The 15807-nt window shown below is 38.0% G+C and overlaps 1 protein-coding gene across 1 annotated transcript in view; it reads left to right on the top strand.

Annotated features, from left to right (window-relative positions):
* Positions 1-1628: 1628 nt before the first annotated feature.
* Positions 1629-15807, top strand: part of LOC123767097 (mitochondrial translation release factor in rescue) — a 98104-nt gene continuing 83925 nt past the window's right edge. Inside the window, exon 1 of the mRNA XM_069304725.1 lies at positions 1629-1855. The gene's annotated coding sequence lies outside the window, so the exon portion shown is untranslated. The remainder of the gene's footprint in view (positions 1856-15807) is intronic.

Here is a 15807-nt window from a genome sequence, read left to right on the forward strand (position 1 = left end):
AGACTTACTACATCTTATTTGGAAGCAAATCATCAAATGCAATTCAGCTACAGATAGACAACATTAACATCAGTAATAAAGATGATGGCAAGTTTCTTGGCCTATTCCTAGACAAGAGACTCAACTTCAGCACCCACATTCAACACATAACTAAGAAAGTCTCTAAGACAGTTGGTATACTCTCCAAAATCAGATATTATGTTCCTAACTCTGCTCTCCTCTCACTATATTATGCACTAATTTACCCCTATCTTAATTATGGCATCTGTGCATGGGGGTCTACCACTGCAAACCACCTTAAGCCCATCATCACACAGCAAAAATCTGCTATCAGAATGATAACTAACTCAGCTTTCAGACAACACTCAGCTCCCTTGTTTAAATCCCTAAACTTGCTAAATATTAACTCCCTCCACACATTCTCTTGTGTCAACTACATTTACAAAACCCTGTTCTTAAATGCAAACCATGCTCTGAAACTCTCCCTGGACAGATGTAATAGGACCCATTATCACCACACCAGAAATAAATATCTCTTTGATATCCCCAGGGTCAAACTTAATCTGTGTAAACACTCTATGCAAATTAAGGGACCTAGTTTATGGAACTCACTCCCTAGTGAATTGAAAAACTGTAAAACTTTTGCCTTATTTAAAAGCAAAACCAAAAAGTACCTAACTTCATCTTCTTAGTTTCCTACACTGAGCTTTAAATTTGCTCTGTACCTAGTGTTACCCAATCTCCTAATTTTTATGTAATTTCAAACAACCTTATCATTGTGTTCATTGATGTCTTCTTTTATGTGCTAGCCATATGCTGTATTGTGACTACCAATTTTTGTCAACTACCATTCAAGCTGTCATTGCAACCAATCTTATATTGTTTCTGCTGTATTATGCCTACCAATTTTTTTGTCAACTACCATTCAAGCTGTCATTGCAATCAATCTTAGCTACCTATGTGCTTTAATATACTGTACCTACAATTTTCTCTCATCTTTTTTTCATTTCATGTAATCTGTTATCATTTTTTGTCTATAATTTTGCAAGTATTTACCTCCTTAAAATTTTCTTAGATTAAGGACCTGCCCGAAACGCTGCGCGTGCTAGTGGCTTTACAAGACTGTAATTACCATATTTGTATCCTCACATTCCTTATGTACATTCTTGTATATGCATAAATAAATAAATAAATAAATAAATAAATATGTCAGTTGCTTAATTTAGAACCTGTACTTGAGGTCGATCTCGAACCCATTGTTGATGTGATGACTTATATTGAATTTTGTAACTAGCTCATCAAGATTGTAACTTGCTTAGCTAAATGAATTGTGGGGTTCAGTCCCTGAGCCCATTATGTGCCTCTGTAACCCTTTTCACTACCGCCCCAAGATGGGTATGGGGTGCATAATACATGAACTAAACTAAAAACTGCCCGAAACGCCTTGCGTAATAGTGGCTTTAGGCATTGTATGTACTAGCTCTATCTTTTAACCCAATAAACTTTGTAAAATCTCTTTATGTATGTACCTTACCTAAATAAACATTTATTTATTTATTTATTATTAGGTAAGTACAGCAATGTGCTGGGTAGGTATATACGAAAAGGTTCGTGTATACAAAATTGTCAGGAAACGAACTGATTGTTGTGTACCAAACCGCCGATCACCTGTGAGGGCTCCGTGTTGTGTAGCAAGTGACCAGCATCCCGGCCGCTGTGGGCGTGCTGCTGTGGGTTTGGTGGTGCTGCTGTTGCTGTGGGCGTGGTGGTGTTGCTGTGGGCGTGGTGGTGTTGCTGTGGGTGTGGTGGTGCTGATGTGGACGCTGGAGTGTGTTGACATGCTTTATATTATAATGTAAGTGATTTAATGAATGGACCAGTAATACTTTTGTTATATTATTTAAGGTTTGTAACCTTGTAATATATTAGATTCCAGGCTTACACAAGGCAGTACCTAATCTTGCCATGTAACTCCTCCCTCTGTGGCCATGTAACTCCTCCCTCTGTGGTTATGGAACTCTTCCCTCTGTGGTCATGTAACTCTTCCCTCTGTGGTCATGTAACTCCTCCCTCTGTGGCCATGTAACTCCTCCCTCTGTGATCATGTAACTCTTCCCTCTGTGGTCATGTAACTCTTCCCTCTGTGGTCATGTAACTCCTCCCTCTGTGGCCATGTAACTCCTCCTCCTTCTGTGGTCATGTTACTCCTCCCTCTGTGGTCATGTAACTCCTCCCTCTGTGGTCATGTAACTCCTCCTTCTGTGGTCATGTAACTCCTCCCTCTGTGGTCATGTAACTCCTCCTTTTGTGGTCATGTAACTCCTCCCTTTGTGGTCATGTAACTCCTCTCTCTGTGGTCATGTAACTCCTCCCTCTGTGGCCATGTAACTCTTCCCTCTGTGGCCTTGTAACTTCCCTCTGTGGCCATGTTACTCCTCCCTCTGTGGTCATGTAACTCCTCCCTCTGTGGCCATGTAACTCTTCCCTCTGTGGCCATGTTACTCCTCCTTCTGTGGCCATGTTACTCCTCCCTCTGTGGTCATGCAACTCCTCCCTCTGTGGTCATGTAACTCTTCCCTCTGTGGTCATGTAACTCTTCCCTCTGTGGTCATGTAACTCTTCCCTCTGTGGTCATGTAACTCTTCCCTCTGTGGTCATGTAACTCTTCCCTCTGTGGTCATGTAACTCCTCCCTCTGTGGCCATGTAACTCTTCCCTCTGTGGTCATGTAACTCTTCCCTCTGTGGTCATGTAACTCTTCCCTCTGTGGTCATGTAACTCTTCCCTCTGTGGTCATGTAACTCCTCCCTCTGTGGTCATGTAACTCCTCCTCCTTCTGTGGTCATGTTACTCCTCCCTCTGTGGTCATGTAACTCCTCTCTCTGTGGTCATGCTTTACAAGAAAGTAATTACTATGTTATGTATCCTCACAATCCCAATGTACCTTCTTGTATATATATATATAAATAAATAAATGTAACTCCTCCCACTGTGGCCGTGTAATTCATCCCTCTGTGGCAATGTAACTCTTCCCTCTGTGTCCATGTAACTCCTCCCACTGTAGTCATGTAACTCTTCCCTCGGTGGTCATGTAACTCTTCCCTCTGTGGTCATGTAACTCTTCCCTCTGTGGTCATGTAACTCTTCCCTCTGTGGTCATGTAACTCCTCTCTCTGTGGCCGTGTAACTCCTCCTTCTGTGGCCGTGTAACTCTTCCCTCTGTGGCCGTGTAACTCTTCCCTCTGTGGCCGTGTAACTCTTCCATCTGTGGCCGTGTAACTCTTCCCTCTGTGGCCGTGTAACTCTTCCCTCTGTGGCCGTGTAACTCTTCCCTCTGTGGCCGTGTAACTCTTCCCTCTGTGGCCGTGTAACTCTTCCCTCTGTGGCCGTGTAACTCTTTCCTCTGTGGCCGTGTAACTCTTCCCTCTGTGGCCGTGTAACTCTTCCCTCTGTGGCCGTGTAACTCTTCCCTCTGTGGCCGTGTAACTCTTTCCTCTGTGGCCGTGTAACTCCTCCCTCTGTGGCCGTGTAACTCCTCCCTCTGTGGACTTCCCGAGTAACTTGCCCTGCCATTGCCCATTCTGCCACTTAGCCCCATCGTACATTAGCTATGTTCTCTCCCTGAATCTGAATGTATGTATATGTGTGTGTGTGTGTATGTATGTATATATATATGTCGTACCTAGTAGCCAGAACGCACTTCTCAGCCTACTATGCAAGGCCCAATTTGCCTAATAAGCCAAGTTTTCCTGAATTAATATATTTTCTCATTATTTTCTTATGAAATGATAAAGCTACCCATTTCATTATATATGAGATCAATTTTTTTTATTGGAGTTAAAATTAACGTAGATATATGACCAAACCTAACCAACCCTGCCTAACCTAACCTAACCTATCTTTATAGGTTAGGTTAGGTTAGGTAGCAGAAAAAGTTAGGTTAGGTTAGGTTAGGTAGGTTAGGTAGTCGAAAAACAATTAATTCATGAAAACTTGGCTTATTAGTTAAATCGGGCCATGCATAGTAGGCTGAGAAGTGCGTTCTGGCTACTAGGTACGACATATATATATATATATATATATATATATATATATATATATATATATATATATATATATATATATATATATATATATATTTTATATATATATATATTTTATATATATATATATATATATATATATATATTTTATATATATATATATATATATATATATATATATATATTTTATATATATATATATATATATATATATATATATATATATATATATATTTTATATATATATATATATATATATATATATATATATATATATATATATGTCGTACCTAGTAGCCAGAACTCACTTTTTGGCCTACAATTCAAGGCCCGATTTGCTTAATAAGCCAAGTTTTCCTGAATTAATATATTTTTTCTAATTTTTTTCTTATGAAATGATAAAGCTACCCATTTCATTATGTATGAGGTCAATTTTTTTTTATTGGAGTTAAAATTAACGTAGATATATGACCGAACCTAACCAAGCCTACCTAACCTAACCTAACCTATCTTTATAGGTTAGGTTTGGTTAGGTAGCCGAAAAAGTTAGGTTAGGTTAGGTTAGGTAGGTTAGGTAGTCGAAAAACAATTAATTCATGAAAACTTGGCTTATTAGGCAAATCGGGCCTTGCATAGTAGGCTGAGAAGTGCGTTCTGGCTACTAGGTACGACATATATATATATATATATATATATATATATATATGTCGTACCTAGTAGCCAGAACGCACTTCTCAGCCTACTATGCAAGGCCCGATTTGCCTAATAAGCCAAGTTTTCATGAATTAATTGTTTTTCGACTACCTAACCTACCTAACCTAACCTAACCTACCTTTTTCGGCTACCTAACCGAACCTAACCTATAAATATAGGTTAGGTTAGGTTAGGTAGGGTTGGTTAGGTTCGGTCATATATCTACGTTAATTTTAACTCCAATAAAAAAAAATTGACCTCATTCATAATGAAATGGGTAGCTTTATCATTTCATAAGAAAAAAATTAGAGAAAATATATTAATTCATGAAAACTTGGCTTATTAGGCAAATCGGGCCTTGCATAGTAGGCTGAGAAGTGCGTTCTGGCTACCAGGTACGACATATATATATATATATATATATATATATATATATATATATATATATATATATATTTTATATATATATATATATATATATATATATATATATATATATATATATATATATATATATATATATATATATATATTTTATATATATATATATATATATATATATATATATATATATATATATATATATATATATATATATATATATATATATATATATATTTTATATATATATATATATATATATATATATATATATATATATTTTATATATATATATATATATATATATATATATATATATATATATATATATATATATATATATATATATATATATATATATATATACACAGTGGTACCTCGCATAACGAATTTAATCCGTTCCATGTTCGTCATGTGAAACGGATGTCATACAAAACGAGTGTCCCACATGTAACCAGTGTGATGCACTGTGTTTGTTGTGAAATTTCCCCAGTGTGCATGACATCAAATGTTCCCCAAAATATAATTTTTAATTGTAAAATGATAAATTACCGTCCCTGAACATGTCTATGTAAAAATAATTACCAAATTCCACTTACTTTGGCTGTGAGGGCGTGGACAAGGTGCGCTGTGACGTCATCAGGGGCTGGTCGCCCGTGTGTGAAGCTCCCAGACATGGTCGCGCAGGCCATTCAAGCTCCGCGTGTTGCCACAAATATATTTTTAAATATTTTTTCTATGCATTTCCAATGCGGTTTTATTTGTTTCTTTTATCGTATATGATGCATATTTGTGACCTTTACAATATGTATACAGTAGAATGTTCATAATTTTCCATGAAACTGTGATACATGTGTCAGTAATGTGTCCACAATAAATGTTTATTGTCACAATATTACGTGGTAAAAATTCACTAAAATTACAATATGTACAGTTTCACATACTATTTACACAGTAACACACTGTATTACACACTCAGTACTTTGGAGGTGCGTAATAGCCAACGAAGTAGTCCATGGTACACAGCGCGACTTTGCTCTCCTTGCACCAGCTACAGATAGATTTTCGTTTCCTGTTTCATCGTTCTGTGTGCTTGCAAATAACGCACTCACGTGCACCCTTGGCTTTAGTACTTGTAGGTGGTATGTAGCCAAGCTTGTAAAGCATAAAGTAGTATTGAAACGATTATAGGAAAAGCTCAATTTGTAAGGTAGTCTTGAAAAGATCGCTTTGTAAGGTCCCACACAGGAAGAGATTCAGCTAGCCTCAAAGAGTGTCCATCAGTCAGGAAGAGATTCAGGTATTCTTGAAAATATCAATGAACACCACCATGGAAGCCGCTAACACTGTTCATCTATGCTACTTGTATCAGATGCATCATCACTGAACGCAGAAAACGATTCATCTATGTATCATCTATATACATTAGAGACGGCAAGGGTGGGGCTCAGAGCTACACCTGGATACGCTCGCTGTATCATCCTCATAGGTGCTGTATCACTGGCATCCGACCGTTGTGCTAAGCCCTTATTGCGCCAAGCTTCACCAATGTTATGACCCTTATGTTCTTCAAACAATAGGGTCTGAATTGCACCGACTGAGCACAGTCTTTCAATACCGTGTGGGACAGGTGTTTGAGAGCCAGAGGCACGTGTGCCACAAATGGTTGCTCACGCAGTACTAACCCAGCCAGCAGCCCTTGTCTTTCATATTCGTTATAGCAAAAGGTTCGTTCAGTGTTTGTTGGGTAGGCTGCTCCATTATGACAATCTTTCTTTGTTTCAAATGTGTTCCATTTGTTTTGTATTTGTCACTTACGTCTCAATAATGGAGCAGCCTACCCGACAAACACTGAACGAACCTTTATGACATTTGTCCATTTTTCAAATTGTTTCAACAGTTCTTTTATTTTTTATTTATTTTTTTTTTTTTTTAAGAAACATGGAGCAGCCGACCTGTAGACCACCGAACGAACCTTTTTGACATTTGTACTGGTTTTCAAAATTCTTCATTTTTTTATTATTTACGTTTTTTGTATGTAAGAAACATGGAGCAGCCTACCTGCCGACCTCCGAACGAACCTTTTTGACATTTGTTGTATATCAGACATTTCATTTCTTTTTTCCTACAAATACGTCAATGCTTTGCAACATCTCAGCAGTCACCCTTTTATATCCAGGCATCATTAGCATCTTTAAACAAGAACAACCTAAGTTATGTGCATCGTCGGAGGCGTCTAAGAATGAGCAAGAAGCAGCGCGACCCCACCATGTGGTGTTGACGTTACTCAAACCAGCGTTCGTCATACGGGACGATTTGACGCCGATCGAGCCGTTCGTTACCCAAAATATTCGTCTTTTGGGGCAATCGTTATGCGAGGTACCACTGTATATATATATATATATATATATATATATATATATATATATATATATATATATATATATATATATATATTTATTTTATTTATTTATTTATGCATATACAAGAATGTACATAAGGAATGTGAGGATACAAATATGGTAATTACAGTCTTGTAAAGCCACTAGCACGCGCAGCGTTTCGGGCAGGTCCTTAATCTAAGAAAATTTTAAGGAGGTAAATACTTGCAAAATTATAGACAAAAAATGATAACAGATTACATGAAATGAAAAAAAAGATGAGAGAAAATTGTAGGTACAGTATATTAAAGCACATAGGTAGCTAAGATTGATTGCAATGACAGCTTGAATGGTAGTTGACAAAAAAATTGGTAGGCATAATACAGCAGAAACAATATAAGATTGGTTGCAATGACAGCTTGAATGGTAGTTGACAAAAATTGATAGTCACAATACAGCATATGGCTAGCACATAAAAGAAGACAGCAATGAACACAATGATAAGGTTGTTTGAAATTACATAAAAATTAGGAGATTGGGTAACACTAGGTACAGAGCAAATTTAAAGCTCAGTGTAGGAAACTAAGAAGATGAAGTTAAGTACTTTTTGGTTTTGCTTTTAAATAAGGTAAAAGTTTTACAGTTTTTCAATTCACTAGGGAGTGAGTTCCATAAACTAGGTCCCTTAATTTGCATAGAGTGTTTACACAGATTAAGTTTGACCCTGGGGATATCAAAGAGATATTTATTTCTGGTGTGGTGATAATGGGTCCTATTACATCTGTCCAGGGAGAGTTTCAGAGCATGGTTTGCATTTAAGAACAGGGTTTTGTAAATGTAGTTGACACAAGAGAATGTGTGGAGGGAGTTAATATTTAGCAAGTTTAGGGATTTAAACAAGGGAGCCGAGTGTTGTCTGAAAGCTGAGTTAGTTATCATTCTGATAGCAGATTTTTGCTGTGTGATGATGGGCTTAAGGTGGTTTGCAGTGGTAGACCCCCCATGCACAGATACCATAATTAAGATAGGGGTAAATTAGTGCATAATATAGTGAGAGGAGAGCAGAGTTAGGAACATAATATCTGATTTTGGAGAGTATACCAACTGTCTTAGAGACTTTCTTAGTTATGTGTTGAATGTGGGTGCTGAAGTTGAGTCTCTTGTCTAGGAATAGGCCAAGAAACTTGCCATCATCTTTATTACTGATGTTAATGTTGTCTATCTGTAGCTGAATTGCATTTGATGATTTGCTTCCAAATAAGATGTAGTAAGTCTTTTCGATGTTTAATGTTAGTTTGTTCGTTGACATCCATAAGTGGACTTTTTTTAATTCATTATTCACAACATTATTTAGTGTATGTGGGTTGAGGTTTGAATAGATAAGAGTAGTATCGTCAGCAAACAGTATAGGTTTGAGAATATTAGAGACATTAGGCAGATCGTTTATATATATAAGAAATAGAAGAGGTCCTAAGATGCTGCCCTGTGGCACTCCAACGGTAATTGGTAGAGTGGACGAAGTTGTATCATTGATGGTTACATATTGGTGTCTGTCACTAAGATAGGATCGGATGTAGTCAAGGGCAAGGCCTCGGATTCCATAATGCTGGAGTTTAAGTAAGAGGTAGTTGTGATTAACAGTATCAAAGGCTTTTCTTAGGTCAATGAAGAGTCCAATCGGAAACTCATTTTTGTCAAGGGCTGAGTAGATAACGTCAAGGAGACTAATGATTGCATCGTTGGTGCTCTTTTGGGACCGGAAGCCAAACTGGCAGGGGCTGAGTATGTCGAATTTTACGAGGTAGGAATAGAGCTGTTTGTAAATAATTTTTTCAAATATTTTTGATAGAATGGGTAGATTTGATATTGGTCTATAATTGTTTATGTCCGCCGGATTGCCTCCTTTATGGACTGGCGTTACTCTTGCTTTTTTGAGGATATCAGGGAAGGTGTGACACTATAGATTTGTTGAACAGTAGTGCTATGGGTGGGGCAAGGGCATGGGAGGCTCTCTTGTTCACAATGGACGGAATTTATATATATATATATATATTATATATATATTATTTATATATATTATATATATATATTATATATATACATACATACATAGATACACACACACACACACACACACACACTGTTGATACTGGGGGACTTCAACTTTAGAGCAATAGACTGGGAAGCCTATGAAGCAAGACCTGAGGACTTTTGGACATGAAGATTTGTGAACCTCATTCTGGAGACATTCTTGTATCAACACATAAAGCAAGCCACAAGAATGAGGGAAGGAGATATACCGTCAGTACTGGATCTAGTATTCACCAGGAAAGAAGAAGAGATTTTTGACATCCAGTACCTTCCTCCCTTGGGAAAGAGTGATCACGTCCTGTTAGACATTAAATATGCTTTAAGATATCATCTAGAAGAAAATGGGGACATTGAAACAGTTGATAAACTCGATTTAAAGAGAGGCAACTATGGGGAACTTCGAAATTTTTTTAATGAGTGTAATTGGACAGAATTGTTGCTAGGCAGGGAAGTAAATGAAATGTATGCCAAATTTTTAAAACTATACGAGGAAGGCACACAAACATTCATACCAAAACAGAGATGCAGGACCAGAAAACAGGATTGGTTCGACAGAAATTGTGAGAGGGCAAGAGACCAAAAGACACAAAAATGGAATCAGTATAGGAAGAGGCCAAACCCCCAAACATACCAGCGATACAAAGATGCGAGAAACAATTATACAGCAGTAAGGAGAGAGGCAGAAAGAAATTTTGAAAAAGGGATAGCAGATAAATGTAAAACAGAACCGGGCCTATTCTACAAATTCATAAACAACAAATTGCAGGTAAAGGATAATATCCAGAGGTTGGAAATGGGAAACAGATTCACGGAAAATGAAAGGAAATGTGTGAAACATTAAATGAAAAGTTCCAAAGTGTGTTTGTACAAAATGAAATCTTCAGAGAACCAGACACAATAAGAATTCCAAAGAACAACATAGAGCGGATAGAGGTGTCTAGAGATGAAGTGGAAAATATGCTAAAGGAGCTCGGGAGGAACAAAGCAGCTGGCCCAGATGGCATTTCACCATGGGTTCTGAGAGAATGTGCATCTGAGCTCAGCATTCCACTTCACCTGATCTTTCAGGCATCCCTGTGTACAGGAATCGTAGCAGACGTGTGGAAACAGGCTAACATAGTTCCAATCTACAAAAGTGGCAGCAGGGAAGACCCCCTCAATTATAGACCTGTATCATTGACAAGTGTAATAGTGAAAGTATTGGAAAAGCTAATCAAAACTAAATGGGTAGAACACCTGGAGAGAAATGATATAATATCAGACAGACAGTATGGTTTTCGATCAGGAAGATCCTGTGTATCGAATTTACTCAGTTTCTATGATCGGGCCACAGAGATATTATAGGAAAGAGATGGCTGGGTTGACTGCATCTATCTGGACCTAAAAAAGGCTTTCGACAGAGTTCCACATAAGAGGTTGTTCTGGAAACTGGAAAATATTGGAGGGGTGACAGGTAAGCTTCTATCATGGATGAAAAATTTTCTGACTGATAGAAAAATGAGGGCAGTAATCAGAGGCAATGTATCGGAATGGAGAAATGTCACAAGTGGAGTACCACAGGGTTCAGTTCTTGCACCAGTGATGTTTATTGTGTACATAAATGATCTACCAGTTGGTATACAGAATTATATGAACATGTTTGCTGATGATGCTAAGATAATAGGAAGGATAAGAAATTTAGATGATTGTCATGCCCTTCAAGAAGACCTGGACAAAATAAGTATATGGAGCACCACTTGGCAAATGGAATTTAATGTTAATAAATGTCATGTTATGGAATGTGGAATAGGAGAACATAGACCCCACACAACCTATATATTATGTGAGAAATCTTTAAAGAATTCTGATAAAGAAAGAGATCTAGGAGTGGTTCTAGATAGAAAACTATCACCTGAGGACCACATAAAGAATATTGTGCAAGGAGCCTATGCTATGCTTTCTAACTTCAGAATTGCATTTAAATACATGGATGGCGATATACTAAAGAAATTGTTCATGACTTTTGTTAGGCCAAAGCTAGAATATGCAGCTGTTGTGTGGTGCCCATATCTTAAGAAGCACATCAACAAACTGGAAAAGGTGCAAAGACATGCTACTAAGTGGCTCCCAGAACTGAAGGGCAAGAGCTACGAGGAGAGGTTAGAAGCATTAAATATGCCAAAACTAGAAGACAGAAGAAAAAGAGGTGATATGATCACTACATACAAAATAGTAACAGGAATTGATAAAATCGACAGGGAAGACTTCCTGAGACCTGGAATTTCAAGAACAAGAGGTCATAGATTTAAACTAGCTAAACACAGATGCCGAAGAAATATAAGAAAATTCACCTTCGCAAATAGAGTGGTAGACGGTTGGAACAAGTTAAGTGAGAAGGTGGTGGAGGCCAAGACCGTCAGTAGTTTCAAAGCGTTATATGACAAAGAGTGCTGGGAAGACGGGACACCACGAGCGTAGCTCTCATCCTGTAACTACACTTAGGTAATTACACTTAGGTAATTACACACACACACACACACACACACACACACACACACACTACACGGCAGTGAGGAGAGAGGCAGAAAGAAATTTTGAAAAAGGGATTGCGGACAAATGTAAAACAGAACCAGGTCTATTCTATAAATTCATAAACAACAAATTGCAGGTAAAGGATAATATTCAGAGGTTGAAAATGGGAAATAGATTCACGGAAGATGAAAAGGAAATGTGTGAAACACTAAACGAAAAGTTCCAAAGTGTGTTTGTACAAAATGAAATCTTTAGGGAACCAGATACAATAAGAATTCCAGAGAACAACATAGAACACATAGAGGTGTCTAGAGACGAAGTGGAAAAAATGCTCAAGGAGCTCGGTAAGAACAAAGCAGCTGGCCCAGATGGCGTTTCACCATGGGTTCTGAGAGAATGTGCATCTGAGCTCAGCATTCCACTTCAACTGATCTTTCAGGCATCCCTGTGTACAGGAATCGTAGCAGACGGGTGGAAACAGGCTAACATAGTTCCAATCTACAAAAGTGGCAGCAGGGAAGACCCCCTCAATTATAGACCTGTATCATTGACAAGTGTAATAGTGAAAGTATTGGAAAAACTAATCAAAACTAAATGGGTAGAACACCTAGAGAGAAATGATATAATATCAGACAGACAGTATGGTTTTCGATCTGGAAGATCCTGTGTATCGAATTTACTCAGTTTCTATGATCGAGCCACAGAGATATTACAGGAAAGAGATGGTTGGGTTGACTGCATCTATCTGGACCTAAAAAAGGCTTTCGACAGAGTTCCACATAAGAGGTTGTTCTGGAAACTGGAAAATATTGGAGGGGTGACAGGTAAGCTTCTATCATGGATGAAAAATTTTCTGACTGATAGAAAAATGAGGGCAGTAATCAGAGGCAATGTATCAGAATGGAGAAATGTCACAAGTGGAGTACCACAGGGTTCAGTTCTTGCACCAGTGATGTTTATTGTGTACATAAATGATCTATCAGTTGGTATACAGAATTATATGAACATGTTTGCTGATGATGCTAAGATAATAGGAAGGATAAGAAATTTAGATGACTGTCATGCCCTTCAAAAAGACCTGGACAAAATAAGTATATGGAGCACCACTTGGCAAATGGAATTTAATGTTAATAAATGTCATGTTATGGAATGTGGAATAGGGGAACATAGACCCCACACAACCTATATATTATGTGAGAAATCTTTAAAGAATTCTGATAAAGAAAGAGATCTAGGAGTGGTTCTAGATAGAAAACTATCACCTGAGGACCACATAAAGAATATTGTGCAAGGAGCCTATGCTATGCTTTCTAACTTCAGAATTGCATTTAAATACATGGATGGTGATATACTAAAGAAATTGTTCATGACTTTTGTTAGGCCAAAGCTAGAATATGCAGCTGTTGTGTGGTGCCCATATCTTAAGAAGCACATCAACAAACTGGAAAAGGTGCAAAGACATGCTACTAAGTGGCTCCCAGAACTGAAGGGCAAGAGCTACGAGGAGAGGTTAGAAGCATTAAATATGCCAAAACTAGAAGACAGAAGAAAAAGAGGTGATATGATCACTACATACAAAATAGTAACAGGAATTGACAAAATCGACAGGGAAGACTTCCTGAGACCTGGAACTTCAAGAACAAGAGGTCATAGATTTAAACTAGCTAAACACAGATGCCGAAGAAATATAAGAAAATTCACCTTCGCAAATAGAGTGGTAGACGGTTGGAACAAGTTAAGTGAGAAGGTGGTGGAGGCCAAGACCGTCAGTAATTTCAAAGCGTTATATGACAAAGAGTGCTGGGAAGACGGGACACCACGAGCGTAGCTCTCATCCTGTAACTACACTTAGGTAATTACACTTAGGTAATTACACGGAGTAATCCGTTGGAGTAATAGTTGATCGGAGTAAGTCCCTGATCATTTTTGGCTGGAAAGAAAAGGCGATAACATCTAGGTCAGAAAGAGCTGTAGAAGAAGCTAAAGTAGTAGATAAAATTGTTGGCCTCGTGGAAGGTCTTACAAACAGAGAGAATGTGTGCGACTACAGGAGAATAGGCAGGTACGTAAAAGGGAAAGATCGACCTTTGAGGATCACCCTAAACGGTGCCAAACAGATGGAAGAAGTACTAAGGAATGCTAGAAAATTGCAAAGGGATGAGGATGGGAAAGGGTGGTCATTAAGACGAGATCTTTCAAAAGAAGATAGAGAGAAGCTGAAACTGAACCTCACCGAGGCAAAACATTTAAATGAGAGCAGGAATGAAGAAGAAATAAATTCTTTTTTCTACAAAGTGATAGGGGTAGGCAAACCAGTAAAGTGGTACATAAAGGCAAACCAACAAAATCAATAGAGAGAGGGGGAGTGAAGAATAAGGAGAGGGGGAACAAGTTCCTGAAGATTGCATACACCAACATAGATGGAGTGAGATCGAAGATACTGGAGTTAAGTGATGTAATACAGCTGCAGACACTAGACATTGTTGCACTCACGGAGACAAAACTTGAAGATGTAATTTTAAATGAGGTCATATTCCCAAGGAGCTACTCAATTTGGAGACGGGACAGAAAAATTAGGAAAGGCGGTGGCGTTGCTGTGCTGGTAAAAGAACACCTAAAGGTGAAGGAAATAATGACTGCCAATCCACAAGAAGTTGACATAATAGCACTAGAGATCTGCTATGAGGATGATAAACTAATGATGATAAATGCATATAGTCCACCGCCAAGCAGCACATGGTCAAAGGAGGAGCTAGATAGTAAACGTGAAGGTCTTATAACAATAATGAGAGAGATTATAGCGAGAGCGGATAACGATAGATCACGACTGTTGATAGTCGGTGACTTCAACTTGAAATCCATAGACTGGGAAGCATATGAAGCTAAAACAGAAGATTTTTGGACCTGTAAATTTGTAGACCTCATCCTGGAAACATTCTTGTATCAACATGTTAAACAAGCTACGAGGATGAGGGAAGGGGACGTTCCCTCCATGCTAGATTTGATATTTACCAGGAAGGAGGAAGAGATATTTGACATTCAGTACCTTCCTCCCTTGGGTAAAAGTGACCATGTCTTTTTGGGAATAAAGTATGCAATGCGTTATAAGCTGGAAGAAAATAAGGAGGTTGAAGCAGTTGAAAAACCAGACTTCAGGAGAGGACATTATGGTGACCTTAGAAATTTTTTTAGTGAGTATAATTGGACAGACTTGATGCTAGGCAAGGAAGTGAATGAGATGTATGGCAAGTTTTGTGAAATATATGATAAAGGCACAAAAAAATTTATACCAAAACAGAGATGCAGAACTAGGAAACAGGATTGGTTCAATAGAAATTGCGAGAGGGCTAGAGACCGAAAGACACAAAAATGGAATCAATACAGGAAGAGGCCGAACCCCCAAACATACCAGCGATACAAAGATGCGAGAAACAACTACACGGCAGTGAGGAGAGAGGCAGAAAGAAATTTTGAAAAAGGGATTGCGGACAAATGTAAAACAGAACCAGGTCTATTCTATAAATTCATAAACAACAAATTGCAGGTAAAGGATAATATTCAGAGGTTGAAAATGGGAAATAGATTCATGGAAGATGAAAAGGAAATGTGTGAAACACTAAACGAAAAGTTCCAAAGTGTGTTTGTACAAAATGAAATCTTTAGGGAACCAGATACAATAAGAATTCCAGAGAACAACATAGAACACAT

The sequence above is a fragment of the Procambarus clarkii genome, chromosome 53 (assembly GCF_040958095.1).
Source record: "Procambarus clarkii isolate CNS0578487 chromosome 53, FALCON_Pclarkii_2.0, whole genome shotgun sequence".
NCBI classification, from domain to species: Eukaryota; Metazoa; Arthropoda; class Malacostraca; order Decapoda; family Cambaridae; genus Procambarus; species Procambarus clarkii.